Source organism: Oncorhynchus kisutch, linkage group LG3, assembly GCF_002021735.2.
Source record: "Oncorhynchus kisutch isolate 150728-3 linkage group LG3, Okis_V2, whole genome shotgun sequence".
NCBI lineage: Eukaryota > Metazoa > Chordata > Actinopteri > Salmoniformes > Salmonidae > Oncorhynchus > Oncorhynchus kisutch.
The window spans coordinates 31,806,361-31,812,360 of record NC_034176.2 but is presented as its reverse complement, the minus strand read 5'-3'; positions in this window follow the sequence as shown (position 1 = coordinate 31,812,360).

Below are 6,000 nucleotides of genomic sequence, written 5' to 3'. Positions count from 1 at the left end.
GAGGGGAGTGGAGTCATTCTTGCATTGCTGCGCTGTTACAGTGGGGCAAAAAAAGTATTTAGTCAGCCACCAATTGTGCAGGTTCTCCCACTTAAAAAGATGAGAGAGGCTTGTAATTTTCATCATCGGTACACTTCAACTATGACAGACAAAATGAGAAGAAAAAAATCCAGAAAATCACATTGTAGGATTTTTAATTAATTTATTTGCAAATTATGGTGAAAAAAAAGTATTTGGTCACCTACAAACAAGCAAGATTTCTGGCTCTCACAGACCTGTAACTTCTTCTTCTTCTCCTCTGTCCTCCACTCGTTACCTGTATTAATGGCACCTGTTTGAACTTGTTATCAGTATAAAAGACACCTGTCCACAACCTCAAACAGTCTCACTCCAAACTCCACTATGGCCAAAACCAAAGAGCTGTCAAAGGACACCACAAACAAAATTGTAGACCTGCACCAGGCTGGTAAGACTGAATCTGCAATAGGTAAGCAGCTTGGTTTGAAGAAATCAACTGTGGGAGCAATTATTAGGAAATATAAGACACACTGATAATCTCCCTCGATCTGGGGCTTCACGCAAGATCTCACCCCGTGGGGTTCAAAATGATCACAAGAACGGTGAGCAAAAATCCCAGAACCACACGGGGGGATCTAGTGAATGACCTGCAGAGAGATGGGACCAAAGTAACAAAGCCTACCATCAGTAACACACTACGCCGCCAGGGACTCAAATCCTGCAGTGCCCCTGCTTAAGACAGTACATGTCCAGGCCCGTCTGAAGTTTGCTAGAGAGCATCTGGATGATCCAGAAGAAGATTGGGAGAATGTCATATGGTCAGATGAAACCAAAATATAACTTTTTGGTAAAAACTCACCTCGTCAATGTTTGGAGGACAAAGAATGCTGAGCCTACTGTGAAGCATGGGGGTCGAAACATCATGCTTTGGGGCTGTTCTTCTGCAAAGGGACCAGGACGACTGATCCGTGTAAAGGAAAGAATGAATGGGGCCATATATCATGAGATTTTGAGTGAAAACCTCCTTCCATCAGCAAGGGCATTGAAGATGAAATGTGGCTGGGTCTTTCAGCATGACAATGATCCCAAACACACCGCCTGGGCAACGAAGGAGTGGCTTCGTAAGAAGCATTTCAAGGTCCTGGAGTGGCCAAGCCAGTCTCCAGATCTCAACCCCATAGAACATCTTTGGAGGGATTTGAAAGTCCGTGTTGCCCAGCAACAGCCCCACATCATCACTGCTCTAGAGGAGATCTGCATGGAGGAATGGGCCAAAATACCAGCAACAGTGTGTGAAAACCTTGTGAAGACTTAAAGAAAACGTTTGACCTCTGTCATTGCCAACAAAGGGTATATAACAAAGTATTGAGATAAACTTGTCATTGACCAAATACTTATTTTCCACCATAATTTGCAAATAAATTCATTAAAAATCCTACAATGTGATTTTTTCATAGTGTACCTATGATGAAAATTACAGGCCTCTCTCACCTTTTTAAGTTGGAGAACTTGCACAATTTGTGGCTGACTAAATACTTTTTTTTGCCCAACTGTATGTGAAAGCCTTTAACTCAACATGCTTCTCCTGAGGCTGTCAGTAGGACAAAAAATGCCATAACAGGGTGAGCTAAACAAGTATCAAAGCTTTTTAGGTTCTATATATACTGAACAAAAATATAAACGTGAAATGCAACAGCTCATATTATGAAATCAATCAACTGACATTAATTAATCCGACCCTAATCTATGGATTTCACATGACTGAGCAAGGGCGCAGTCGGGTGGGCATGGGATGGCATAGGCCCACCCACTAGGGAGCCAGGCCCAGCCAATCAGAATTTGTTTTTCCCCACAAAAAGGCTTTTATTACAGACAGAAATACTCCACATTTTCATCAACTGTCCTGGTGGCTGGTCTCAGATGATCTCGCAGGAGAAGAAGCCGGATGTGGAGGTCCTGGGCTGGCGTGGTTGCACGTGTTCTGCGATTGTGAAGCCAGATGGACGCACTGCCAAATTCTCTAAAACAAGGTTGGAGGTGGCTTATGCTAGAGAAATGCATTTTTTTATTCTCTGGCAAAGCTCTGGTGGGCATTCCTGCAGTCAGCATGCCATTTTCACACTCCCTCAAAGCATGAGACATCTGTGGCGTTATGTTGTGTGACAAAACTGCTCATTATTATTGGCCTTTTACTGTCTCCAGCTCAAGATACGCCTGTTTGATGATCATGCTGTTTTTTTTTACCCCCTTTCTCTCCCCAATTTTGTGGTATCCAATTGTTAGTAGTTACTGTCTTGTCTCATCACTACAACTCCTGTACTGGCTCGGGAGAGACGACGGTCAAGAGTCATGCATCCTCCGAAACACAACCCAACCAAGCCGCACTACTTCTTAACACAGTACGCATCCAACCCAGAAGCCAGCCGCACCAATGTGTCGGAGGAAACACCGTACACCTAGCGAAATAAGCTTTTTGTGCTTCAGAAGAATTTCTGGGATCTTTTAGTTCAGCTCATGAAACATGAGACCAACACTTTACATGTTGCGTTCAAATGTTTTTTCAGTGTAGTTGTCTGAAAACAACCAACTTTAATATTTTGCACTCTGTTTTTTTTTTTACACTCCCTTAATTAAAACATAAATGAGATCAGATCTTCAGCCTCCAGTATTTATGCTGCAGTAGTTTATGTGTCGGGGGGCTAGGGTCAGTTTGTTATATCTGGAGTACTTCTCCTGTCCTATTCTGTGTCCTGTGTGAATTTAAGTGTGCTCTCTCTAATTATCTCTTTCTCTCTTTCTTTCTCTTTCTCGGAGGACCTGAGCCCTAGGACCATGCCTCAGGACTACCTGACATGATGACTCCTTGCTGTCCCCAGTCCACCTGGCTGTGCTGCTGCTTCAGTTTCAACTGTTCTGCCTTATTATTATTGGACCATGCTGGTCATTTATGAACATTTGAACATCTTGGCCATGTTCTGTTATAATCTCCACCCGGCACAGCCAGAAGAGGACTGGCCACCCACATAGCCTGGTTCCTCTCTAGGTTTCTTCCTAGGTTTTAGCCTTTCTAGGGAGGTTTTCCTAGCCACCGTGCTTCTACACCTGCATTGCTTGCTGTTTGGGGTTTTAGGCTGGGTTTCTGTACAGCACTTTGAGATATCAGCTGATGTACGAAGGGCTTTATAAATACATTTGATTTGATTTAGATTTGAGGTAACTGTAACTCATTTGAGCTCCATGATAATGTTCTGTGGTGATTTTGATGGGAGGCCGTTAAAGGTGGTAGACAGCGTCAAATGTCATCCTTGGTCAGCAAACAGGTTAGCAGTCTCCCTTTGACTCCCTTTGCAGTTGGACCGACTGCTATGCTCACAGATGTCAGAATGGTGAGAGGTGGATTGTGTTGATGAGGAGTTGGCATAATTTTGCAATGACGCAAACTCCCTAGAGTGTAATATCACACTATTCAAACACAAACAGGCACCGGTTGCCAGTGGCACTGGTCCTCAGACTCAATGCTAGCTGGCTGTCGGTTGGCCCTTCTTCCCCTGCTCCTGCAGCATATGTTGCTGGTGAATTCTTGGCTGCCATACCTCCCCCTTTGTTTTATTATCTGAGTAAGTATCCTGTTTTGGAAGTTGCTATGGAGACCGGGGGAAAACAGAGACATTTCTCAGCTATTGTTCATCTCTCTTGCCTCCCTCCTGGTTAGTCAGGGGCCTTGGGTTGCCATTTACTGCAGCCATACTCCACACAGAGGAGAGGAACTCACCCTCTGACCCTCTCACACACATAAACACACACATGCACATTCTTTCACGCTCTCCCTCTTTAAAACAGTCTTCTGGCGTGTATTCATATACGGCAGGCCATGGTAGGAGTATGTAAACACAATTGGGTAAGGAAGTGGACGTTCATCTTAACAGTCTGTATAGGTTAAGGAGTTCTATAGCTCATGGTGTTGGGATTCGTCTGCTGAACCAGACCTCTCATGCTGTTTCCTAGGAGACTAGCAACTCTGCTCTGAAAAATCACCTCACAATCAAAGCCTACTCTATCTGTGCCCTATTGAATATCCCTACAAGTGAAGATGACGCTCTGAGATGTTTCTAAATTTGGGTCTTCAAAGGCACAGTGCAGATAAAAATGAGATTTCCCTGTGTTTTATATATATTTCCACACTATGCGGTTGGAATAATACTGTGGAAATTATGATAATGCCCTTCTCGCGTAAGATCTGTTTGAAAAGACTGCCTGATGACATCACCAGGTGGTAAATTCGTTAATAAACCAATAAGATAGAGAGTTCAAAACCTCTCTGCCAATAACAGCTCGTTTTCAGTTTTCCCCTCCCCACTCAGTCAGTTCTACCAAAATTCTTGTTAACAAGAATCTTTGCTAAGTAATTTTTGTTTATTTTTGTGTAGGCCTATGTTTTGTTCCAACTTATACCTGATGTGTTGTGGATGCACTATACCTGACCATGATAAGGGGATATCAGACGTCTAGTAAGGAACAGAACAATATGTCCAGAATTGGGGGAAAGGTGCTCTAGAACACAACATAAACACATCTTGAATTAGTTGATGAGGAGTAAGACTCTGCATGGTGGATTTATAGATTTTACAGGTTTCAGTGTGTTTAGTATCTCACCACAGTATGGAAATGAGAAACTGGGAGTTTGGCCTTAATTGATAAACCTTGACGAGACACTTATTGTATTAGGCAAATGTGCTGTGACGTCCCAAGGCTGGAATATAAGCCTCCCTTGCTAGTGCAGTTGAGGGAGGACTCAACATAACCAACCAACCAACAAAGAGTGCTCTGTCAGTCCTGGGAGAGCAATCGGCTGGGAGACAACTAACCGGTGAGTGTCCGTCTCGCTCTTACACAAACACACACAGGACAGATCAAAACTACATTCAACACCTCACTGTAGTGACTGTAAGGAGCCAGGCCTAACCCTGGCTGCCTCTCCAGTCAGACTGGTCTCATAGACTATACGTAGCATAGTAAATGTAAATCCGGGACACTCAAATTTGTATGATATGTTACATTTGGTATGGTTAAATGAGACAGGTTACTTAAGGGAAAAATGAAAGTAGGGTCATTGGTTGGGTTTGATGGATAGGTGTATATTGTGAATGTCTAGAAACCCAAAGGTTGCATGTTCAAATCTAATCACGGACAACATTTGCAACTTTGCAACAACTTTATACTTTTTTGTGCATATTGTACAGATTGCAATTTGTAACATCATACGAAATGGATGATGGACATACACAAATGAATACATACCATACGAAACGTAACATATCATACTAATTAGAGTGTCATGGATTTAAATGTACTATGCTACCCCTGAGTCCAGGTTGCACCAGTCAGCTTACCAGAGTGCTGGGAATGGGTAGCCTACTGTAAACTGCCTTTATTCAGGATGCTACTGTAAGACTCTAATAACTTTTTTTGCATGTGCTTCCTGGCTTGTTGTTGGTTTGACTTCCCTTTACTCAGGGTGTATTGGAGCAGCAGAACACAAGGCGATCAAGTGATCTGCCTTGGGCGTTACGGCTGAAGGGTGCAGGACAATGGGGTAGTTGTAGCCAGCGATGGGCTGCCTTGAGGCAGGGGTCCTCCTCATGGTGCTGATGGGGCCTGCAGGACTCTCAGGGGTCTGAGCTGAGGGTGTTTTTAGGGTGAGCCTTTGTAGTAATCAGTGTTCACATGACTGTAGTGTGATGTAAGGAAAGTTTTTTTTCACACAGGAATTATTTTATAAAGTCTACAGGAGTTCAGTTTAGCTGTGACTCCATCGTGAGTTTGATGTATAGTGCCAATGCTGTAGAAACTATCAAGTCTGGAACCTTCTCTCTCTCTCTCTCTCTCTCTCTCTCTCTAGAGGAAAAATTATGGTAGGCTACACTTCTTATCTTCATTTCAGCTACAATACTCTAACACTGGACTTAGAGCTGAGTGATATAT